This window comes from Fundulus heteroclitus, chromosome 19 (assembly GCF_011125445.2).
Source record: "Fundulus heteroclitus isolate FHET01 chromosome 19, MU-UCD_Fhet_4.1, whole genome shotgun sequence".
NCBI lineage: Eukaryota > Metazoa > Chordata > Actinopteri > Cyprinodontiformes > Fundulidae > Fundulus > Fundulus heteroclitus.
In genome coordinates this window covers 14408560-14434905 of record NC_046379.1, presented here as the reverse complement: position 1 = coordinate 14434905, position 26346 = coordinate 14408560, and the positions used below count along the sequence as shown (strand labels likewise).

Genomic DNA, 26346 nt, shown 5'->3' with positions numbered 1-26346 from the left:
GACGTGAATATATCAGTTCTAAAGTAAAGTAGAGTAACCTTTCTAGTATTCCACAGAACAGAGATGCTTGCATTTACAGGTAAATGCAAAATTATCCATACCCCCAGTACCGCTGGCAGATTTAGATCTAAAATTACTTTATTTTAACAAGACATTTGGTTCTGATAGGAAATGAGACATGCACCTCTTAAGCAATAACAGCAATCAAACCTTTTTTTAGGAATGCTGATCACTGGCTTCACTGGTGATGAGCTCCAAGTCTTTGAGGTCAACAGGCCTCAATCTCTATCAGATTCACCTCTGGCTGTGCCACTCCATACATTAATGTTACGTGCTATAGAGAGGAAACACGGTGGTGAAGTTAAAACATTGCATTAAGTCTACATCTAACAGATGTGTAAATCATTTTGGCCAAACATATCTTCTTGTAAAATTGAGCCCGGCTGTAGTCCGCACTTTGTGAATCTCTTTTAACTCTGGAATGAGCTTTCCACAACCCTGTCAAGAAGTTGGTCCAGTCTTCCAACGCAGTTTTTCCTTCCCCTCAACCTTCCCTTAGAACGTTTGGATGCAATACGCAGAACCACCAGCTTCCTCGCCTATGAGTTTTTGTAGCACTCCCTTGTTGTGGAAATAGAGTCTGCCGGCCAAACACTTTCCCATGACCGTGGAGTCCAAGGAATAGCATTTCTTTATTTAAACAAATTGGTCTGATTTGAAATTGTAATTTTGTGGGAAGCCGTACAATACCATCATCAAAATTAACAGAAGTGAACAACTACACCACTCTACTTTTAATGACTCTACATAATGTAGGACTTTCACTTTTTGAGTCGTACTAATGAAATAGATGTACCTGTCAGTGCTGAGCCTGTTAGCTGGACATGATAACAGCTGCAGATTACTTTAGAACAAGAAATGCCCTGTTTTATCTGCTGCCTCCACATTTCTTTTGGTGCTTAAACTATTAATGGCCTTCTTGAACACAGCTTAAAATCAGAGTCTCCGCACTGAGGATTGAACAAACACAATCCGTGACCGTGGAATTAAGGGGTGCTTAGTTAATTCATATTGTGAATCGCTTTTCTCCAATAGTTTTTTTCCCACACTAGAGCATAAACATGAAAAAAAGGGCCTTAATAGACGCCCATGATCTGACAGCGTGTGTTTGGACATCCAAACCTAGGAGCACTAAGGCTAATCGGTTGCAGCCAAACCAGTTTGGATAGTTTCAAGGGGAAGCTCTCTGCTTTCAAATGGCAGCTCTCACTGGGTCACTTATTTCCTGCTCTCGCTACGGCCGTGGACTCTGACTCGGTTTGGTCCGGTCTCTCCGCGCGGTACCGGTAGGTAGGTGTCGGCTTTGTGGGGGGGCTCAGATCTGAGTGTTTTCAATTACGGATGTGAAATGAGCAGATTTTAACGAGGCTGTTTTTAGGAGGCCTGTAACCTGCTCCCTTTCACGCCGGTGCGAAAATGTCTCTCACCGGGGAGGTAATGAATGCGGGAGTGTTACCTTAGCCTGCGTGGGCACGGGAACAATCACAGCACTAATGGGCAAATAGGAATATGTTTTCAGCACTTCGTCCTGGAGGTCTTTAATATCAGCCTGAGAACTTTATTAGAAAGGGGTCGAGAGTAATTTTGTGGTTGAATGTTGCTGCAATAAAGATAAATTCTTGTTTTCTGCGCTCCACCTTGCATTGCCTGTTGTTGTTGTTTTTTTTCCATCTGCCTCTTATTGAATTTGAATGAGCTGCATTTAGCTCGATGCAAATGACATTATACTTCAGAGTGAAGGATCACATTTGGCTCATTGGAATCAGCATTTGCCTTTTAAAACTGAATGGAGCTTTTTGATAGCCAGCACGTTAAGTTAGCTTGTTGTGCATTGCTCTCGTGTCACTGAAATGAACTCGACGATCCAACGTGCCCGTGTTTACTCTGGGTTGTCCCCAGCTGGCTGCGGGGCTGTGGCCGTAATCAGGTAACCAGGAATGAAGAGATCTGAAGCAGATTAAACTGTCCTGCTTTTTAAAGCTACATGCTGGGCTCAAACCGGTTCCTGTCCAGAGTTCCCCCTTCAGATAATCACTCTATTCATACCATTTGAACTCTTCTGCATTTTCTCATACCGGCACCACAAACTTGAGTTTGATGGCAGTTAAAAAGTTTACGGAAAAGGATTCAAACATTCGCTACAAATCAAAACCTGAATAGTGCGACGTGAGTTTTTACTGTAGAATATTTGTAGAATATCCTTTTGCTGGAGTTACAGCTGCAAGTCTGTCGTGGTTTTTGTCTCTGCCGGCTTTGTTGATCCGCAGATGGAAATCTGTGTCCATTCTTCTTCGCTAAATAGCTGCAGCTTCATCAGATTGGAAGGACAATGCCTGAACAGGAATTTTAACATCTAGCCGATCTTTCTTTTAGATTTGGCTCTACGTCATTCTCACATGGACCTGCTTTCAGCTAAACCGGGAAACCAACTCAACCCGTATGTTTGCTGTTATTGTACTGTTGGAAGGTGAACTTCAGTCGCAGTTTAATCTCTTTTGAAGCCTAAGTCACAAACCCCTCCTCTGGGGGGCCCGGGTCCTGCATCGTCTAGGTCATTAGCAGAACTTTGTAGAACTTGGTAACGTGCTGAGGAGGTAACTCAGCAGTTTGATTCATGTGTGCTGAACCAGGGACACATCTAAATGTTGCAGATAACCAACCCTGAGGACTGGAGTTTGAGACCTCTATTCAAACAGGTATTCTTCCAGGATTGTCTTGTAATTAGCTCCGTCCGCCTCCCCATTATCTCTGACCAGCTTTCCTGTCCTGCTGAAGAAAAGCACCCTGTTAGCTTGATGCTATCACCACAGTTTCTCACAGCTGACATGGTGTGTTCAGGGTGATCGTTCTAAACCACATGTAGCATTTAGCAAGAATAATTGAGTCCAATCAGACTAGCACACCTATTTTTACATGCTTGCTCTGTCCCCTACATGTCTTGTGTCCAGCCACAGACCAGAGGACCCTTCTGGCTTTCTTTCAAAAGTTAAACAATCTTTCCGCTCTTCCACTAAAGCCAGATTTGTTGAGTGCGCCACTAATAGCTGCTCGATCAACAGATTCCTTCCACCTGGGCGTTGAATCTCTGCAGCTCTTCGAGTGTGACCGCTTCTCGGATTAATGTTCGCCTTGTCGTGCTTGTTAGTTGAGTAGATTTTATGGCTGTGCCATACCTTTTCCTTTTTCTGATTATGGTTTGAATGCCGCTCCTCTTGATGTGTATATTGTGGAACATCATACTGCTTTCTGATGCTGTTTATTCCCTCTAATCTTCTCACACACTTCTCAAAACAGCACAGTGTCACTTTTTTTTAAGACAATGTATCCCTTCAAACCATCATCCAATTTATCTGCCAATGAATTTTTCAGACTGTATGTTAGACTGTATGGTAGACAAAAGAAAACAAAGCATCCTTTGTATGTAAAAAAAAAAAAAAAATCACTTACAATTGTTCTTGCCGGCAGAGAGAAAAATCTGTAAATTGCAAACAAGTAAGACATGAAACACAGAAGCTTATAAGGATGAAGAATGGGTTCTTTTTCTCTGACTTTTCTTTGTTTGCCTCTGTGGTGTAATAGGATTTGTTGAAAGATCTGATTTCACACAGCAGATGCTCACACGTATCCGCAAAGCCTGCCGAACTGAGTCACAGTGGGTTTTACCGGAAAGCTCAGTGTGAATACATTCAACTCTACATCCTCATAAAAACAGAAAAAAAAATTAGCTCAGGCTGAAGTGATCTCTTCCTCGTCATATGTATATTTTGCAGCGTGTGAATAAAGTGAGCGGCACATTGATGTGGTCCATAAGTGAAAAGATCAGTGATTGAAGGCAATTATGTCAATTTGTTGATTCTCTCTTTTCATTTTATATTTAGATAACCCTATGCATTAAAAAAGACATCAAAAGCGTGATTTATTATGTGAGAAATGTGCCTACACTGAGATGGGAAGTGGTATTGGAACAGCATTGTTCACCTTAAAGCTCCCACGCATTATTCTCACTTAATCTTTCTGTCTAAACAGTTAAAAGGCCAGACTAATGTCATTGTAAATCAGACTTGCGCTATCCTTCATACACAGTATTTCACACAGGGATTATACAAAAGGCACACCTTAGCGGCTTCCACCTGATCTGTTTTCCCATGCACAAACAAACCCCCGCATGGATGGATGGATGGATGGATGGATGGATGGATGGATGGATGGATGGATGCAGCATGGGGCAGTTTTTTTTTTGCTACACTTTGTTTTTCTTTCCCGTTTTTATCCAACGCTGGGGACTACCAAGATTAAAATCCAGATGGTTTCATCACATCATCATAATTATTTGATCGCTCTGGCTGCATCTAAATGTTGAACGTGTACAAAACCTTCTGCTTTTGTCTTTCACGCCGTCCAGTTAGTTTTTCAGCGTAATAATAATGCAGGTTTGTGCACATCCTGCGATAAACTGCTATAGATTTTTTTCAGCATTACCATAATGTGTTTACTGATAATCCCATAGTCCCTGACTGGGAGGTCGGAAAGGTATTGAGATCCTTGAACAATCTGAAAACGATGCGTTTTGCAGAAAACAATGAGTGCAAGCTGGTGGAACCACAAACACAGTTAAAGAGAGACAAATATTACTGAGGTATACATATTCACGCTCCACTAACAGACATGAATCAATTTAACCCATTTTTCAGAACATGCAGCTAAACTTGTGCAGAATCTGTTTAGTCTAAAATAATGTCTTGTTTCTGAAGCAGTTATCTAAACGCCTTATTCCACACACGGCAACATAAAGAACCGAATGAAGTCATCACCTGCAACCCAAGGCAATCAAAATGCTGAGCCATCTCCTCTTGTCTGCTTTCTGTTGGCTTCCAGCCCCTCTCAGTAATGACAAATCTGGGTGACAGACAGGTAGACAGATGATGCAATGTGTGAGGGAAAAAAAACCCATCACACACATACGGTTTCCCACCCAGGTTTATACATCTTCTGATAAAAACAAGCCACAGTCAGGACTCTCTCAGGCTGCATCACCCAGTGTCTTCTACTCTAGGGCTTTTTTTTTTTTTTCCACACAGAGAAGCTTCAGATGAGTAATCCTCCCAGCTCTGCAGTGCAAGAAAAGCATTTAACACACTTGACTTTAAAGAAAAAGGTTTACTTTCATCCAATTATATTGAAATCACAGGTAAATTAGAGCATTTAGGAGCCCTGCTTGTCCTCGTAAAGCCCTAAATGACCCTGTCGTGAGAGGTTCACACTTTGTCGCCATTGATTTCTCATTAGTTTGACCCGCAGGAGGCCGCGAGCTATCGCTCGGATCAGACCTGTCGCGTTCAATTAAAAGCCTCTCCAACATGGCCCAGTTTTTTGTTACCCAGTCTCTACGCAGGCCCTTCTTTAAGGCCGTTCTGGGTAAACTTCCCCATCTGTTGTTTCGGGAGTCTCAGTAGCCTCTTGATGTTTTGGATGCCGTATTTAGGAAGCCAGCGAGTAGCTGTTAAAGGGTGTGGCCGGTGAATACCTCCGTTTGTCTTACAACCACACACCTTCAGATAGCAACGTTGTTGCTGGTAGACCTGAGTTTCCCCATTGTGGGACACAAAGGACTCTAACTCCTTCCCTTTGTGTCTGGCAAACATAACCCTATACAAGTGTTTTTTTTCCCCCCGGGTTAAACGAGTCGTCGAGAGCATAAGCGAGATCTGTAGCTACACGTGGATGCAGAACAGGCCCATCCTCCTCCAATAGGTAGTAATAGCATCACTTTGCGTGGGATTCACAGCTCTTATCCCCATTTTTTTACCCGTCTACTGCAACATCCAAGTACGCATCCGTTGTGGCGGTCCCATCGGTGTAGCTGCGAGGGTAGACCAAAGCGGTGATTGTCACAATAGCTTCAATGGAAGTGTTGAAAAGCCTCATCTGAAGACCCAGAAGTGGCGCTGAGGTGTTGATTAGAGGGTGAGTATTGTGGAAGGCCATACCCATCTGCCCGCCTGTGTCCCATTTTCGTGCGTGTCAGCATGAAATAGACCATTTTAGCTGATTTCACCTATTTTTTTTTATCTGCTCCCCGATGTCTTTTGAACCAATAATATGACATTAGCTGTGTTTTATTACATTTACTATAGTTCCTATGGGAGCAGTACAATTGTCCATGACTGACCAGCAGACTGAGTTATGGTGGGCTGATGGGTGGAGGATGTCCTTCAGAGCCAATTATGCTGCACGAGAATATTTAATGCTCCCGAAAGCTGCCAGAGAGCCTCACGGAGAGCTTTATATGGCAAAATATATGTGCTGGGAGTAGATGTGTTGGACAGGGTGGGGGGGGCACCCAAAAAGATTCACATCAGTTGAACATTTCCTTATTTTGTCACGTTACAATCACAACTTTTCATTCATTTTATCGGGAGTTCATGTAAGAGATCAACACAATGTAGAGTATATTTGCAATTTATCTTCTGGGTAGGGAGCAATTATGCGTGTGTGGACTCAGACCACCTAACCAAACATGCGTGTCTTTGGACTGCGGGAGGAGACCAGAGTTCAAGGGGAAAACGTGCGAGCCTTGTGCACAAAGCCCCCAGGACATTCCTCTGCAAGGCAAAAGTGCTTCCAACTGTGCCACCGTGGATCTACAGCCTTTTGCATTTAGGCCAGGAAATGTCAATTTTGGTCTACCTGACCAGGAGCACTTCATTTTGCATGTCTGTTGTGTCTCTGGCTTGTTGCATCCAGGACTCCTCAAGGCTTTCTTGTAACGACAGCTTTCTGGTTCAGCATCTTTTGATAAAGGCTAGAGTGGTGGAGCTCACGGTTAATAGTTTTCCTGTTAAGTATTCCTCTGCAGCGCCTCTAGAGGTACCATGGACCTCTAGAGTCTAGAGGTACCATGGACCTCTTGGCTGTCTCAATGCTCTCCAGTTCTGCCTCTTGCCAGTTCACCGGAGGACGGCTATGTCTTTATAGGCTAGCAGTTGTGCCACATCTTCCCACTTTAGGATGATGAATTTAAAAGTGCTGCGTCAGATGTTCAAAACCTCCTCTGTTGTTACAGCTAACCCTGAATTGAACTTCTCCAGAACTATATCCCTGACCTGTTTGCTGTGTTTCTTTTAATAATAATCTTCATTGTCATTGCAACATCCATTCCAATGAAATTTGTTCTCTGCGTTTAACCCATCCCCATGGGAGCAGTGGGCTGCCACTGTGCAGCACCCAGGGAGCAATCTGGGGTCGAGTGTCTTATTTAGGGACCCAGAGTGGCACAATATGGGAGTTCAACCCAGAACCTCCTGGACACAAGTGCAATGCTCTAACCACTATGCTACCACTCCCACATTCTTGGTCTTCATGATGTTCTCAAGCAAACCTCTGAGGACATTGCAGCTTTATTTATATTGTTACTGAGGTAGACAGGTAAAATATTAATAAATTAGGTGACTTCTGACGGGGCTTGGTTGAACTGGATTTTATTTAGGGGTATCAGAGTAGGTTTGTTTTGGTGTGAAAAGGGTAAATACAAATGCATTTTACGTTTTTTCACATTGTAATTGTAGTAAGGGTTAAAATCCTGCATTTTTCCTTCCTCTTCTCCACTATGCACCACTTTGTGTCAGTTTATCAGATAAAATTCAAAAACAATACAGAAGGTGTTTAAGTATAAGGGTGCAAATATTTTTCTGAGACATTGCATGTTTCTAAAGGTTCTTTACCCACAAGGCATCAAAGCCCTTTCAACAAGTGTCTGCTGTTTAACCCTAACCAATTATTCAACTGTAGCGATTCAGATTCTTGTATGATTTATTTATCTGAGTAATTCTTTTTACATTGCCTGAAAATGTAAAATAAATAAATAAATAAAACAAGATATATGTAGATTTGAAAACAACAATCTTGGCCGCCTGGAGCTTAAATCCCGACAGCAATATCCAAACTGCGGGGGATGAAAGGCTGCTTGTTGTGTAGACAGATCCTGATAAAAGGAGTGTTACAGGATCTGCCGCTGCACTGGGAGGAGGAGAGATAAGCATCTTTATTCGGGCCCTCGTTGGATAGCGGCTGTAAAGAGGCTGATGGAGAGAGTGTAGGTCTAGCCTTGGTGACACGCCTGGCCCAAGATCTACGTTACGAAACCCTGAATTTACCACGGTGGGGAGAGGAGAGTGAACCGGGACCGTCGCTTATCAGGCAGAGGAGGCATTTAGGGAATTAACCGTTTAAGAGAAACAAAAGGGAGGAATTAGTTTCAACAATAAAAGTGACCACCAGCACAAACATGCAGTCCGATCGCCCGAGGAGCTCAAACCTGCTTCTTATTGCCCTGGCCGTCAGTTCATTGATCCTCGTGACATAAGGGCTTGTTAGTGTTACATAAAGTAGCCTATACGTCATCTTGTTCCGCTTGTTGGGTTAAACTGAGAACTAAAGTTCCAGGAAGCTCTTCCAGTAAAGGGCAGAGATAAAGGCACCGATTCACAGGAGGCAGAAATATTCTTCAAAAGGAAATGTGCGCGCTCTAGATTTGGAGATAAACAACTAAACATGATTACTGTAAACGCCGCAGAGGTAAAATTAAAACGTCTGCAGAGAATTACAGCTAAAGCATGTTCTGACTGAGTAGACAGGTAAATAAGGAAGATTACAAACAATTGCTGGCACATTTGGCCACGTTCTGGCATTGGTTCCTGAATCAGATTCAGCTCTAGTGCTGTAATGACTGCCAGACTTTCAGGGATAGCATTGTGTGTGCAGACTTTAAAGGGGCTAGTTTGAAGCTGAGGACATGGTGACCTGAATTTTGGTGATATTTAGGGTGTGTGCAGAGATTCAGCCATACTGCTCTTCAGATTATTCATTTCTCATCCACTCTATAACTAATAGGGCTACCTGAGGGGGAGAACTGAGAGATACACCAATCCGAATATGGTGTCTGACTTTTCTGTCTGGAGTTTTTATTTGCCAATACTGATGCTTTTTTCTGTTTAAAACTAAGAATGTCGGAAGAAAAAGCAACCGAATCCAACTGATTTTGCCAGCCTCTCTGCCATGAATAATCAGTTATTTATGTTTAAAGCAGAGGCATTTCAACCTTTTTTTTTTTTTTAGAATCAAGATATACTTTGTCATCTCCATTTGGTCATTTGTTTTGAATGAAAAAACAAAAACAAAACAATTGACAGAAATACAGAACCCCTTAGCATGGTTGGTGAAGCTAACCCTTACCTTAACAGCCAAACAATATTTCCTAAACCAACATGTTCCATTATGAAGGTTAAAAGCGGAAATGTATGAAAGTGAAGAGTATCCCAAAGCGGAAGTGTGTCAGCGTTCACTTTGGTAAGTGCTGTCCGAATAATGCAGTCAGTAAAGAAGGAGGTAGGAAAAGAAGCCTGTATGCTTCCTATCATAGTTCCTTTAGCATAGGGAGCTCGCAGTGTCCCTTACCGGCACCAAGGAGCCAAAAGGAATCCCACAATCCATTTCATCACATGACATATAAGCACAGCCCACCTCATGGAGATTAACGAAAATGAGAGAAGAGAGCACAAACTTTGTAGTTCTTTTCCGGGAGGCTGCCGGCGCAGATTTGTCTTGCATCATCCATGTGAGTTTCCGTTGTAATGACAGATGAGTTAAAGCAGGCACGTCCAAAGCCTGGCCAGGGGGCCATTTGTGGTCCCCCCCCCTCCCCCAGCTGCATTCCAAGAATGTTTTGGCCCACCAGCACAGATAGCTGATGCAGATGGACAGTTTTTATTTTTAATAGGGCAAAATTATTACAGGTTAAGATCTTCTAACTGAAAATGTTAGATACAACACAAGGTATTCATCTTTTAGTAACCACACTTTATGGATTCTCTTTAATCTCATAGTAAATAGGATTACATCCATATGAGGACTGTAACACAAACGGCATAAAAACCTGTTTTGAATACATTTATTAAAATTTGATAAATACAGCAAGTGTTTTTCAAAGAAACATTGGCATATATCCTGTTCTTTATATCCATCCATCCATTTACTGACCCGCTTAATCCCTCATGGGGTCGCGGGGGTTGCTGGTGCCTATCTTGTTCTTTATATTGCGAGACCAAAAAGACTCCATTTTTTTTTTCAACCGAGCCTAAAATAATTTGCACAATGGGGGATCATCTTTTAATAAAGCTAATAAGCAAAAGCTGTTTTTTTACACAATCCCATAACTTCAGAGAATCTGACTAATGTTTTTTTTTTTTACATGATCATATTTTGTGAAGCAGGCAAAAAAATAAAAAAATACAAGACACACACACACACACACACACACACACACACACACACACACACACACACACCTGAGTTAAAGGCTGGCTGTCCGAAATCAGCACAGCCGTCCGAAGCTCCTTTCCTCCCCACCATAGAGTTCTTACTGTTGGCCTCTTGAAAGGTCAAGGAACAGGAGCTAGGAGCTATAATTAGAACATTGAAGAGGCAGGTCTGCTCTCTCTCGCTAACTCTCAGCTAACACTGGCCACCAGACACATCTTGATATAATGCTACAGACATGCCATGTTAGAGAGCGTCTTAAATTTACCATTGCGTACTCTGACTTTGTTTTGAACATCTTACTGATAAGGCAGCCTGTTAATCAGTGTGGTTCGTTTACAAATCAGAAAAAAAAATTGGAGTCTTTCAGATTCCAGCTGGCCCATTTGGGCCGATCCAATGAAAATCGTCCGATTTCAATAGCAAACTGATTTCTCTGTGCACTTCTGCATAAAAGCGACCATCTACCAATCTCTGCAAGGGATTCCTGTGGATGAACAGCTTTACAAATCAGTTTGCCTCGTTTTACATACACAAAATGTGAACGCGCACATAATAATAATTTAAAAAGAACACAGTAAAGATTATTTGGAAATTTGCCTTATGTAAAACTATCTCTAGAACCATCCGTGCTGCAGAAGGAGCTTTCGCTTCCTTCCATGATCCTCAAGAGACCCAGAAACGCCCAAGAACCACTGATTGATGCGGTTTTTTTTACGCATGCATATATGCCGCTCTACCTGTCCCCGGCTCTCTGTGTTGTGTTCAAAGCACATGGCCATCCCCCCTCTCTCTCTCTTTCTCAGTGTCCACGGCAAGGAAGGAGGAGTTTAACCCCACATTGTCTGGGAGGAGTCCGCAGTCTCTTGGCGCTCCGTCCCGGGATCGTTTGCTCGGGATATTTTTTAGTGGAACTAGACTCTTTTGTACAATTAAAAAGCCTGCCTTATGGCAACATTAGTTTGGTTTATTTAGTCGCGAAGCGCCGACAGGACCAGAAACACGTGAATGCAGCGGCAGGTGGAGGAGACGTGAACCGGTGAGTTGGAGACCAACTTACTTCTTTAGACACGCTGCTTGGAAACGCGTTGTCCGCATTTAAAATGTCGGTGCGGCTGTTTTTTTTTGTTGCGTGAAGAAAAGTTTGCGCGTGTTTTGTTTCAGCGTGCGCCTCTGACTTTTCATTGGCTGCGGTGAAGGTTAATCCCGCAGCAGCAGCAGAAATCCTGCAGAAAACACGCGATTGTCTGGTGATGTCGACCGCGTCACGTTGAAAGGTTTTATTAGACGGATCCTTCTGCCTTCTTCTACTCTTGACAAGATCACTTTTCCATTCAGACACGCAGACAGGCCTGCATCATGAAATATATGTGAGGGCTTTTTCTCTTAAAATCCTTTTGTGCAATATATGGGGATTTAAAATTAATGCTTTTTCATTAATTGTTTTTTTAAATATTGGGATCCTGATGATTTTTTTTTTCTTTTAGTTGATCTGAACTAAGAAAACAAAGTGGCAGTTTTTATTTAAACATGCAGACAACAAAACAACAAAAACACATCTTTATTTTATATACCCCAAAAATTAAAATTTGAGTTAGATTTTCATTTTATGTGAAAAGTAATAAAAACATACATTCATCAAAGATTACAAAACTGGTCTTTTTTTGTTCTGTCAACCCTCCAGACCTCATCTTGTGTTAGCAAACTCACCCCGTGACGTCACAGCCCTGTGGGGATTGCTTTGGGCTCACAAGGCAATGAAAATATGTGATGGTTTAAAATAAACCCCAGAATCTTGTCCAAATTCATCAACATTTTTGATATCTTTACACTTTTTAAATGTTCCGGTTCCTTGGCAATAACGTAATTACATTTGCTGTCTACAATGGGAGTAATCGTACCACCTGTGAGTCAGTTTATATCCCCCAGGGAGGAGGTTAGTTCCCACTTTGACTGTCAACGATTTAAAGTAATTTTCTATACACTATTTATAGTCTACTGTAAGGAAATGTGATTATGTGGCTTAATATTTGTCCCTCGGGTTCACTTATGGCATTTTTTGTTAAAAAAAAAAGGGTTGTAATCTTTTAGATTTAAGTTAGTGCACCTAAATTAAATTATACATGGGATATGAGCATTTTTCTAATCATAAATCATTAAAATATGTACATGCCTTGAGCAATTTACACCAAAAGTAATTGTTTCAGTACAAAATGGTTTGTTTACAGGTATGAAATGGTAGGAGGAAGTGATGAAATGGGGAATGCGTAGGTACAGAATGGGAGAACAAATTATTAAAGGGGTCACCCAGAGTTCCTTGTTTGTATATTTTGCTTGTCTGAGCCTACATGTTTATGTCTATTGTAGTAGGTATCTACTAGAGTCTTAGGATTTGCTGTTTACAGTATCAGACTATTTAAGAATAAGAAACAAATCAGCCAATTGCTTGTTTCACATTGCCAGCCAACTATTTGTTGTTTTTTCCCCATTACTGGTTTCTGATGAGAAAATCTAATTACCTAAAAAATATTTGGGGGGTTTCTGATTTATGCTTAGGGGGAAGCACAGCTCAATCATTTAAGTTCTTTTGTGAGGGTTTGGGTTTCAGTGTGATCTATTTTCTATTTGTATTGTCTCTTTGCCGTGTGCTGGCCTGGAAGTGCTCTTCAGCCACATACAGAGGCAACAAAAGAAGTCCTGGGACCCCTGGAGTGGAGGGCCAGCCCAGAGCAAACAGAGCAATGAATTGGTGAGGGATGGCCCGGCATGCCTTTTGGCTTAACCGGCCCTCTGTCATGGAGACGGTGCACGGGAAAGTCTCGGACCATCCGGCTACCTTTAAATGCCACTGAGGAGGGCTTTAATAAGAATAACACAGGCTAATGATTGACTTAAAGAGGCTGGCTGAGTTGCACATTGATCTTTGTTGTGGCTCCAGCTTAAACCACAAATACCCGTTTTATGAAAGACTTAAAGTAGTGATTGACGGTGATTTAGTTGCACCAGTGTCATCAATTAGTTATGGCTGTGGGAGAAAATATGCAAAAAATGTCTTCTGTTTATTTTTAAAATCCGCTGTGTGATTGTGTTTACATCTGGTCCCTCTTCAACGGACAAAAGTCCCAATCTACCCACATAAATGCTGTTGTTCTCTTGTGTGTGTGTGTGTTTTGGTTGGAGATCAGTAATGGAGCTTCTGGGTCAGAACCGCCAACCCAGCGTGTATTTTTGGCCTTTTTGTGTTCTGCATTTTCTGTGGTAACCACAGAGAACATTATGTGTTTTACTATTCAGTTTATTTATTTTTTTCTTCCTTCCTCGCTGGAACCGACCAGATACTGATTGAGTGTGACTCGATTATTTCCTCTCAGTGGAAAACACGAGATTGTTTTGGTGTTCGTGTTTATTTTTTCCTTCGCTGATACGAGTTGTGTTTTGTAGCTGGCAGGTCTGTCACTTGCTATAATTGCTCGGGAGTGAAGGAAGCGTAAACCCAGCCTCTCCGTCTCTCTTTTTACGCTGCTTCAGAGACACAAACGGCTCATTGCTTACGCTGGTGAGGCCATGACATATGTGCCACCCAAACTTCCCTAATCAGAAAATATGTTTTGTCTAAGACGGTTGAAACTCCCGAGTCTGCAGCTAAATAAAGAGCAGCTCTTGTCTTTGGAGCTTTGATGCTTCGTGTGAACAACAGGGTTCTGACAGGCGGCTGTTTGTAGTTGCTTGTTAGTTCTGAAGCTGCTGAGTAACACCAGTGTTTCATGTCTTCGCCCGGTGCCTTGTTTCCATATAAGGGGCTATACGTGGGACTTATCAGGCATGGATAACATCCGCGGTTCTTCTCGCAGGGCGATGAAGTCCTCTCTCTGCCTCTTGTAGGGAAAGACCTCGTAAGACTGGCAGGATAATACGGACGGAGTTAAAATGGATCGAAACGTAAAATTGTTTCTTTTTCTCGACATGCTGGCTTGCAGTTATTCTTTGAGAGATGCTACTTCGCGGCTTCGGCGGCAGCTGAATGGTTTTGCAGCGCAATGGTGGCCTCTGTTGTTTCTATTTCACGCTGTGTGTTTGGGAGCTTGCGTTTGACTTCCAAATAGCTTTGCGGGAAGTGTGAGGCCCGCGGCGTCCTGAGCGGCTGCTGTAAAAAGCAGGTGAAGTACAAGGCAGGGTTGACGGCGTCTAAGGCAAGAGCTGTGGTTCGGTGGTGGACTGAGAGGGCAAGCAAGGTCAGGGTACACTCCTACAAAGAGTCATAACAAACACTATTGATGTTACAGATCATGAAGATAACTCAAACACTCGGTCAAATCATGCTTTGGACTCTGCCTTTTATACGGTTATATGGTTCTGCGATAGACTGGTGACCTGTCCAGGGTGTACCTCCTCTCGCCCATTGACAGCTGGAGATAGGCACCAGCACCCCTCGCGACCCCACTATGGATAGACGTGTTAGAAAATGGATGGATGGACGTTATTGGTTCTGAATTTTAGCTTTTTATAAGTCTTCTCCATCACTTGATCCAGGCCTTGTATCTAAATGAAAGATGCTTCCCCCGCCATAAAACAATCTACGTACTTACATTTTTATTTTGTTCAAAGTTCCCCATAAATTGGTCATAGTGTCTACTAATGACTTTATTGACCTAAAACTGTAACAACTGTGCCAGGCCAGTCTGTGGCGCTGACACACAGCCAAGAAAGTCCAAAAGAAACAGAACAAGGAGCTTGTGCATAAACCTTGCACACTGTAAACACTCAGCCTTGTCTGCTCATTGTAGCGCCTGAAGGTATTGCTGTAGCAGACAGATTCGTTCAGTAGCTTTCGCGGCACAAATACAGGCTTCTAATCTGTTTATAATTGCTGTTTTTTTGTTTTTTTTGCTTTTGGGGGTTGGATTAGAGCTGGAGCTCTGACATTAATGTTTACAAAAGGTTGCATTGTCGTTATCTATAAGAAAACACAAAAGTAGCATGTTAGGAAAAAATAAATAACACCGTGAAAGGCCCTTTCCAAGATCAATGTCTACCAAGGTCTCTTTTACAACGGCTACAAAGGTTCCATCATACCATCCCTGCAGCGAAACATCTTAATGAGAAGCTGGAGAAAGGGCTGCAGTGACTAGAGTATACGTTGGCTGTATTGAGCGAATGGTAAGGTAGCATTATCCCTCCCCCACTTGCTGCTCCACACTGTTACTCAGAAAGAGACACATTTGGCTGTTGTGGAAAATCTTATTTAAGGGGAAAACTCAAAAAGAGACCTAACCATAACCTTTATTAATGTACTCAACGCAGGAGGTTAATGGCAGGATGTCTGTTAAGTAACCACTACTGGCTACAGGAGCAGATAGCCTGAATAATGAACACGCTAATATCAGTTTTTGTTAGTCAAAAGGCCTTTTGAGACAGTGGTTGAAACTATGCTTGGAGAGCGATTTATAAAGAGCAATAAAAAGGTTTGCTCAAAAACTACTACTAGCAGGTGTTGGGTTAGTCTATGTCAAAGTCACAGTAACTATCTGGTGCTGACAACATTATTACTGCTGTAGCAACAGTCTAAATAATTGGTGCTTTTCTGGTTTAAATAAAGGTGACTAGATCAGCATGCAAAATAAATTATGCATTTATTCTTTACGCTGAAACTTTTTATAAAAAAAAAAAAACTAAATTAAAAAAAGCGTCCACCTTCTCCGTTGCATATGCATGTGATGTGACTTTGCAGGATCCAAAGTGGATTACACCTCATTGTTGAACCTACAGGAACCTTCTGTCAAGCCCAGCGGAGCACCATGGTCTCATCCAGCTTAACCCACAGACCCCATTCATTCTCCTCTAACTGCCACAACCCAGAGGCCTTTGAAGAGATTAATTCATAGGTCTAACCTGAACTGAACCCATTCAGGGTCACCTGCTAAACAATGGACTAAAAAGGCCAAGAAGAAAATGAAGATTAAAACGAACACAGACTCTTTTAGCTTCACGCCCAATGAGGTATCAGATTAGGAGTTACCAAACTGGTAAATTAGGGTGTGTATTGTATGTAATTTAAGCAGCACCAGATGACTTCATTTGTGAGTCAGAATTTCATTACGCCAAAGAAATAACTGGAAGAGGTTCCACTCTTTCTTTTTCTTTTTTTTTTTATTGATGGCAATATAAATCATGATGGGAATGTGTGTACGTAACATGACGGCGGCTAAGCAACGATGCATGTAAATCCTGCAGGCTCACTAGATAGAGGGCAATATTTCAGTCTGATAAAGCTGCACATTGAACCCAACTGAATTACATACAGGGTGTGGATAAACGTTACATTAAATCTGAGGATGTTAGTGATGACTAATGGAGAGAAGAGTATTCAAGCAGCTAGGAGGCATATAAATACTTTATTATTTTTGGTGATGTATGTAAACTATGTAAATGACTTGTTAATTAAAGCTAGACAAAATCAAGGCGCATGAGGTTTGTGTTTCGGATGTCTGCCTCGAAAGACGTGTTCTTTCACGTTCTTCATCCTGCTTGCCATGGAAATGAGATGATCTGCAGTCCTTACTTATTGGCCCTAATCTGCCTTGCAGGTCAAACCTTCCAACAAAGGAAATTGTGATTGATCTGCTCTACCTCTGTCCGGTAGCCATAAGGTTCCCCGTCACTACCCGTGCCCTATTGGAAAGGCAAACACAGCTGGTGCAGCATGGTAAAGTGCTCTGCTTTCTGGATGCTCAGTTGGCGCCATGTGCCTTGTATTGTCACCAATGATGGATGAGGGGAAATTTGGGGTGTGCGTTTACTCAAACAGATCCCACCTGCTCATTGGTAGATGGACAAATACTTTTGTTTAGATCGTAAGGAAGATGACAGCCCTGCTTATTCTTATTTTAATCGCATACCTCAGATTAAGTGTTGATCCCTGTACTGTTTTCAGTTCTGCTTGGTGAGAGATTGATTAGCTTTTTCCATTAAATAAGACCTTTTTGCATCTGTAAAGCCTAATTGCTTTCCTAATGGAATGCAGTTCTTTAACAGGATGTCAGCTAAATCTTAGTTGTGTATAGTTACAAAAAGCAGTTCAGATGCACATTAATCCGTCATCAACCACATAGTTCCATATATTCACTTGTCTCAGACTTGGCTTCAGACGTTTGACCTGTTCTGTCTTGTAACTTATGATTATTGTTCCCTTAATTCTGCTCACTGAGAAGGTTGCAAGCTGTGTGGAAGGTGGCCAGCCCTCTTTTGCTCTTTCTTTGGCAGCGCGACAGACTAGAATGACTTTTGGAGGGTCTTTGGCTGATGATGTATTCGTGTTTTGTCGAGGAACATTTTCGGGCTCATTAGCACTCCTATATCGCTTCTGCCACCAACTTTGCTTTAAACGCTCGGTGGTTTGATCTCCAATCAAGATAAGCTCTTTTTCTCCACTTCTCAGTCCTTTGTCATGTTGGTTCAGTCATCTGGAGTCCAGCCAGTGCAAACATAGACAGAGGTCTTGATTGCTTTAGGTCACCAGCAAACCTGGCATCAGCTCACTAAACGCACTCAAATGAAGCTTCCTTGAACACCCCCCCCCCCCAAAAAAAAAACAACTGTAGAAAACCTGTTTGCTGTGATGATATCATCATCCAGGCTTATTTGGCTGACATGCTTCAGCTGTTAAAAGGAAAAGGGGTATAGTACAAGAGTGAAGGATTTTATTGTAACAATTGTTGAGATAAGGTCAAAGGAAAGAAATGGTCTGAACATCTTATCAGTATTTGGAACTTGGTATTCTGCAAATTTGTAGCTAATCGGTGTAATCATGTCCTCAGTTCAAGGTAAACCTTAGCATATGAGGACAACAGTGGATGGGTAGCGCTTACAGAGCTTACTCACTTGTTTTGCTAGACACATTCCAGATGCAGAAAGTCTTCGCCTTTAACCAGTGTTTTTAAATGTCCAAATATCTAAGGCTTTTTGCAAGATAGGAACAATATGATGAGTAATCATCCACATAGCTAACAATACCTTGATGATGAAAAGTTGATTCATATTGAACAGCATAGCGTTTCTACTTTTTTTTTCCTTTGTAAATAGAGCAATCGTGCTAATATTACAGAATTCAACAAGCAGGTCAGTGAAAACTCCCCGGAGGCAAAAGATGCACGACCCTAACCCCTCTGTGCAGTTCTGGTCCTGCTGGGAACACTGAGCGAACAATAGTAGACATCAAGTTAATATAAAGGCGGAGCATTTAGGTATTAAAGTGAACAGCATCTGAGACTAAGCTCTGAGGAACCCCAAATATGATCTTTGTTGGCCCAAATTTCCAACTGCTTGATGGTACAAAGTAATTCAATTTAAAATGGTACCAGACAATCTTGTCTTCCAGTTTTATTTGATCAACTGCATGAAACTCTGGGAACGGATTTGAGTTTTGGCTCTGCCCAAAAGACAGCGCAAGGTACGACTTCAGGTGGTTGTCATGCAGTTCTCCTGTATTTCTTCAGTGACAATTAGCCATGGGTTAACATTTTCGTCCTGACGGGTCACAGTGCGTTAGATAGCATTGCATCACTTCAACAAAGTCCATATAGCTCCATATTCACCTCCAGTAAGGTATTTTATTTTATTTATTTTTTTGCAAAGGATTAAGACAGGACTGTCCAAGCTTTTCGGTACATGGGCCAAAATTTTCAAGTCAGAGGAACTCGAAGGCCAAAAAATTAACACAATTTAAAAAATAAAATTATGTCACATTTTTACCTGCTCTACAAAATATGATCAGTTAAAATAAATTTTCCAGATTGTTTTGTAGGAAATTAATATTTAAATCATTGTAGACCCAAAGGTAAAAAAAAGGATTTTGCTCATTTGTCGTATTAAAAGATGGTCATCCAGTTTGCTAATTATTTTGAATAATTTAATTTGACTGTTTTAACAATAATAAACATAACTCTTTTTGGTATAGCAATATAAGAACAGTATTTGGGTCAGTTGTTCTATGAAAACACTTGCTGTAATTAGCCAATTTTAATAACTGAATTCAAAACAGACTTTAATGCACCAAATTCTGAATTTGAGTAATTAAATGTCATTGGATAGATGTTACTATGAAATTAAAGAGAATGTCAAGTGTGTTTATTAAAAGATGAATACTTTGTGTTGTACTTAACCTTTTCAATTGTAGGATTTTAAAGTTTCTGTAATAATTTTGCTCTAATTAAAAAATAAAATCTTCCATCTGCATCAGCCACCTGTGCTGGTGGACTAAATCTTTCTTGAAATGTAGTTGGGAGGCCTCCCAAAATGAGTACAGGGGCCACAAATGGCCCCCGGGCCGGACTTTGGTATATGCTTGGGTTAAGAAAAATGTGGTCTCATTTCTAAGGCAAGCCCCAGATCTCAACTGAAATTGATTTATCTGACAAAAATAATGCAGGCAAGTAAGAAATATATTGGAAAAAAGTCAAAAAATCTAGAAAGAAAAGCAATTTTATGTGTGATGACTTTGTCTATAGGTTGATCTGAAGTAAAGCGGATTACAGAGTTCAGGTTATTTCCCAGGATGTTGCTGTTTGGGACTGTTGTGCAACATAAATACCCCCCCATCTCCTCAGACTGTATCACATCTGATGGTACCAGGCTCGCTCATAAATGCTGCCTCTTAGCATTCCAACCACTGGACTCACAGTTATGTCGGCGGATTATAAATCTTTCCATGTGAAAAAAACTCAGTTTAATAATCCTGTGCCCCTTAACCCGATCGTAGGTGTAGGTTAACCAGCTGAGCGGGCTTCTGTAAACACACTGTCTGATACCATGAATATCCCTCCACCCACACCCAGACATTCTAGTCTCATTGGAGAAGGTGTTTCCTAACTTATCTTCATGCTAAAATGTAATGTATTGTGAATTTCTCTGCCAATCTTTGGTTTAATAGATTGACAGACAATTTGCATTTATTTTATCTAAGTGTTCTGCACATTGGCGTCTTCTATTTCTTTGTCCCGTAAGATGTTACTAGGAGCTTTGGCAGTACCTTGTACTGGACGTCTGGCACAATTTACTTCAACCTTCTGATGGATTCACTCGACTTGACAATTGTTTGCTTTCCTAGAGGGATCCCCTATGAGTGGTCTCTTTTGGCCTTTTCTTCTTTATTGCTAAATAATAATAATACAATAAGTATTTTTTTACCTTTTTTATATAATATCCTCAACATCCTAATCTGAGTGATTTGATGTCCATCTCATCTGCTTTGAGGAATTGTTCTGGCATATCATAGACATGATAACAGCTCCTCATAAGCTGTACAGTCCTTGATGTTCACCTTGCCTCTGACGGAATCTGATTTACAGCAGTGATGTCATTCGCTCAAAATTATTTCCCCCTTTGGAAGGGTGAAATCATTTATTCTCAGTCTCTTAAGGTTGGTGAACCGAGGAGCACGCCCTGACTGCTGACTAATAGGTGAGGGATGTTGTGTCACTCAACCCACTGACTTGAAGAGGATACGCTTTGGCATCTGAGTTACAGCAATTAATCTTCACTGTCAATACAAACTGGAACTACCAAAGCGTAATTTCACTTATCCGTCCTCGGGCACTTTGCTTTTGCTTTTTGACGTGCTGGTTTGTATTTGGGATTGCCCGTTTCCTCTGTTTAAATGGATATCATTTGGAAGGTATTTTGAAAACCTTTTTATCTCATGCTTGCAAACGAGTGGTCTTTTCTTGCCCTGGAAACTAGTGTTTTTTTTGTTGTTGTTTTTTTTTAAAGCACATATGATATTTTACAGTGCTTCTTTTTAACCTGCCGGCCTTTAAGCTACTAATATAAATAAGGCGAACCACCAGGAACTGGGTTTTTCCCAACTTGTAAAATGATCATTAGGTGTAGGAAGCCTAACTTTTTGTCATGTCCTGTGTTATTGGTCTCGTATATCATCTGCCTTTCCACTCTGTGATTAATATGTTCAGTGTTTAAAACATTAACACATTTCAGTCTTGTTTTTTTTTCGTCTTCTTACACACTCAGCCGGGTCTTCAATTTGCTCAACACAAAGTAGGCCATTATTTCGTGGGAAGCTTCCCCAAAACGATTGCTGTTAATGCTCTGGGGTTCTCTACACGTTCATGTTTGGTCCCAGACATGCCTGCTGCTTTTGCCAATTATGCTATCATACTGTGCCACAGGCAAGTATTTTAACAAGCTTGGAAGACTGTACTCACTCTTTCCGACAGTCATCCATATCATCCTGTGTAATGTCCTGGCCTCTTGACAAGCTGTGCAGTAAGCTTTAGCCATGGGAGTTCTAGGCCAGTGTATTTATAAAGGGCAAATGTGTTTTTTTTTACAGCCTTTTCCTTTTGGCTATGTTCAGGGTTGTAACACATGATAGTTGCATTCATTTCCTTTGTCAGAAGTAGAGAAATGTGTTCAAAAAATCATATAAAAGAAACAAAAAAAAAGCACAAATGAAGCAACTTAACATTACAGGAGCGCGATGATGTCTCATCTGGAATGCCGAAATTGTACCAAAGAAGGCATGAAGCTCAGCAAAGTCGATATAGAGCATTGGTCACTAAATAAGTGTCAAAAAAATCCTAAAAGTCGAAACACATCAGTGGGTGCCTTTTTGATGTTTCTGCTTTTTAAGCACAAATGCTACCAAAGACACAATTCCTGACTGTAATACAGTGATTTGATATGGGTTGGTGCACAGCCTGCTGTTTAATGTGTGTTAATGGTGGGAAAATGATGTGTGCCAAATCCACACTGCACAGAGGTTTTCCTTTTTATTTTTTCCTTTTATGTTTGCCTTAAATCCTCGGCCATTGGTTATTGCCATATCACACAGTAGAGTACAGTTTTGCCCTTCTCAAGTCATCTGATAATCGTGTGAAAAAGCTGCTTCCTACGCGCTGTGTATGACTACATTACTTGGAGTGTCTGAGGCATAATGGTGGATGGTAGACTTGACTGGGGTTTTACCAATGAGTGGTCAACTGCACTAATGTAGCACAGTTCTAAAATGTTCTTCACAAGACTTCTGTCTGGCCACTGAAATATTAGTCCACCTGCAGTAGTTTTCACACATGTCGTTTGATCCTAAGAAGTAACTTTTGACCCAATGCTACACGTCTGTAACCTGACAACAGCCAGCTGCATGTCTCGCTCCGCCTAGCTCCACTCACATACATCTGGGACACGGCCATAGGAATTGCCTTTACTGAAGCCTGGGCCTTATCAAAACTCCTTGCATATGATTGGATAAGCCACTTGTCTGTCATCTTTATCGACGTGTTATTTCAACCACTCACACCGAAGCTAACCCGTGACGCTGATGAGACCGACGCGGAAAAAAAACAAAACTTTTTTTTTTTTTTTTATGTGTTTGCGGCTGTAGTGCAGGGTTTCCCGCAGCGCTATCTTGGCGAGGCGGCCGCGGAAAACGTGTCGTCCACCCCCCCCGCTCCGCGAGCCGGTCCGCGGAAAACGTGTCGTCCACCCCCCCCGCTCTCACACCGACGCTAAGAAGAGGGGGGAAGACAGGTGGCAAAGCGCCGCGGGTCGGAGTCGATCCTGGGCTGACCGCCCGAGCCGTTCTCTGATGTTCTTTTGATGAAACAATATTAGGTAGATTGGACAACACGGAAGAAATAGCAGCATCAATGCTAACGCTTGCTTCCTCGATGCGAGCCGCCATTGTTGTTGGAATCTCACGGTGGCTTCTCCACTACGTCACATCCATGAAACACCCGCCCTGCGTCCTGATTGGCCAGACCAAAAATTTGGTTGGGGAAATCATTTTCAATGAGCGATGTCCCAGATGTATGTGAGTGGAGCTAGGCGGAGCGATACATGCAGCTGGCTGTTGTCAGGTTAACACGTCTGCTGGATGGAAGAGAAGTTAAAAATACTTGGGCGACTGCAACCGTCACACATTCTCTCTGCTATTTGGTGTAATTGGCTCAGAGGGAGAAAAAAAAAGGCAACACTGCTACTGCTAATGATCATGTAAAGATAAAAATGTTCATACTCGATTAACTTTACACTCATCAGCAGCACTGTCAGTTGCCCTGGTTGTCCAGCTGTCTACTCCCAGCTCGAGCTATCTTTTGCAGCCTTGGCATAAACTGTGTCGTCGTCCTCCTTGAGAACTCATCCATTTAGCATATTCCCATTTTAAAAAAAAAAAAAAAAAAAAAAAAAAAGGGTATTGTTTGGAAACAAGCCAGTCAGTTCGGCTATCTGCTCAAAAAAAAAAAAAGCAGTACCAGCACAAAAATGAAACAGTTGTGCTCTTGATACTGTGCGCAGCCACATGCCAGCTCCTCTTTGATGGCGTCTGACACAAAAGCGTTTCAGACTGACAAGTCAGATCAAGTTGGATTTCTCAAACTATTATAAGCCTCTGTGGACATTATTGACTTTTAAAGTGGGTTAGGCCTGTCAACATGAATTCTCGTGATCACTTGGGGTGCAGATTATTTATTAAAAATTTTTTTTTATCTTCTTGTAACTACCGTTCGCGTTTTTTTTTTTTCTTGACAAGTTTTTCTTCTTTTTTTGACACTGTTACTGTATAACAGTAACCAGGAGAGAAACAGTAGGGGGTCTGTGGTTAGCTTTTGCCTCAAGGGTCAAGCATCTCTCTCCCTGCTCAGGAGGAGAAGCCTGTGAATAAATGCCACCCTTGTCATCTCGTAATGGAACAGCTTGACCCTCCGAAACCTCTTCAGGCCCGAGCATCTGCCTGTCGAACACCCCCCCACCCACCCACCCGCCCCTCTCAACTCATCCTGTGAGCCCCTGCGTCCCTGTCACATCTGCCTGTAAGCAGTAACTCAATTAGTCGAGGAATTTCTTTTTAATGAATTAAAAATTCAGGACTGGCCTGTAATTTCTCAAAGCCACAAAAGAGGGCCTGTCAGCTCCAACATGTCGCTGATTTACTGTCCGCAATCGTGTGAAAAGGCTGCTTCCTACGCACTGTGCGTGACAACTGCATCATGAGCATGATCCCCATTGACATTCTTGAGCCTCTCTGTGTAGATGGGATAATAATGAGTTTGGCAGAGGCCTTAATTTAATCACGGCGGTTTAAAAAAAAAAAAAAAAAAAAAAGGTGCACATGTGACCCAGCCGCTCGCGCTCTGCCATGCTTTGGCCGTGCCCTGAGACGAGGTGGCATCCGGTGCCAGCAGTGGCTTGTTTCTGTTTTATCAGCCTTTTTTTTTTTTTTTTTTTTTTTTTTTTATCAAAGCAAATTCCTCAGTCAAAAGCCCGAGCAGAGGCGCACAAAGGAGTTTGTTTTCCAGAGATTTGCCTGCGACTTCTCGGCGGAGATCAAATGAGCTCACGTGGGTCTTCACCCTCGTGGACGGTAGAACTAGTTGCACAGGTCAGTCTTTGTTTTCTGTGTGTGTGTGCGTTTAACTTTATCCACGGGAATACAAAGTGGAGGCTTTGCTGCTTTGTTTAGCACCTGTTGAGGATTACAGGTCAGTAACGACTGCCAGCTAATTTCATGTGATAATTCAGACCTGAAAGCCGATATCTACTTCATTTGAACTTGCCACCGATTGTCACCGTGTTAAAGATGCAAGATGTGTTTTAAATTAAAACATTTTATTGCTAAACAAGCCGGTGATAGACTGCTTTCTGCACACTCCCGACCAATTGCATGCTGACCTCTCGCCCAGTTGTGGTAGGTTTGCACACAAGCTGTAAAACAGTAGGGTGGGAGGTAAAATAACATAAAACTATAACCATGGAAGCAGATAATCGCTATCTGCAGGTGTTGAGCCAGTTCATCATCGTCAAATCAGGTGACCTTTATATAATTTATCTCCGCAGTTTGTAGTCAAAGCATGTACTGTATGTACAGACAGGAGCTCCAAGTAAACTTATACAAGCAGCTTTTACTCACACAGACTTCGGTAACATTTGAATGACTGTGATCACCTCGATTCTTCAGACCATTAATCTGGAGCCAATATGCATCCACACCTGTGGCCCTAGGCATTGATCTGTGTGAGAGCTTGTGTGTGTGTGTGTGTGTGTTTACGTGTTGCTGGAGCCATGTCGTCCGTCTTGCCCAGTATCAGTGCTTTCAGGGTGCTGAACACACAGCTGAGCCCCTGGTTGTCTCTGTTGTTTGCGTTTTTAGATGTTCTTATTAGAGATGCATCTGTCTGAATTAGGGCCGGACGATAATTCAATAACAATATATATCGTTCAATAGATGTATATCGACGATAGAAAAAAGGGTCAAGAAAAAGTTCAATAGAATGAATTCTTTTGTATTCCATCTTATCATGTAGATTAATACTACAGTCACTACATCCTCCCCACCAATCACAAACGCACACCCAGGAACCCTTTGTTGACAAGCTCCGCCCCCTTCAGAGTTCAGAAAGCACATGTTTTTTTTTTTTTAATATATACTTGCAGTTTTGGTAACAGTTGGTTGAATAAAGGGTTGAATTTGAATTCAGTGTTTGTGTGTTCTGTATCTAAAAATAGATCGCCAAGCTACAGCATAAAATGGCCAGGACTGCACTTAAAATATGTTTTGAATTTGTTGATAATTATCAATATCCATCAATATGATTTCTATTTTATCAATATGCTTTTTTTTCTATATCACCCAGCTCTATTCTAAATTACAAAGATTTCTGATTTGGGAAGGAGAGAGCAGACGATATAAAACACAGATTTACTATTCATACAAACACACAAACGCTACAGAATTTAAGTTGTCTTTAGCATTCATTGGTGACTAGTGCTGATGGCATAACTGGTAAAACAGCGGTTTCTGTGCGGGTTCTGGAAAGCGGTAATATGCAAACATTTCTCACAGAGGACAAATTAGCAAAAATTGACAGTCCTCGCTCAGCTCTGCTAATGAGAAAGAGTTGTGCTTCTACTTGTTATGAAACTTAAAGAGGATTATAACATCTTTCCAAGAGCCACACATGG

At 41.7% G+C, this 26346-nt stretch overlaps 1 protein-coding gene across 1 annotated transcript in view; it reads left to right on the top strand.

Annotated features, from left to right (window-relative positions):
• Nucleotides 1-11197: 11197 nt before the first annotated feature.
• Nucleotides 11198-26346, top strand: part of tiam2a (TIAM Rac1 associated GEF 2a) — a gene marked incomplete in the record, with an annotated part of 117728 nt that continues 102579 nt past the window's right edge. The window contains 1 exon segment of the mRNA XM_036150556.1: nt 11198-11413.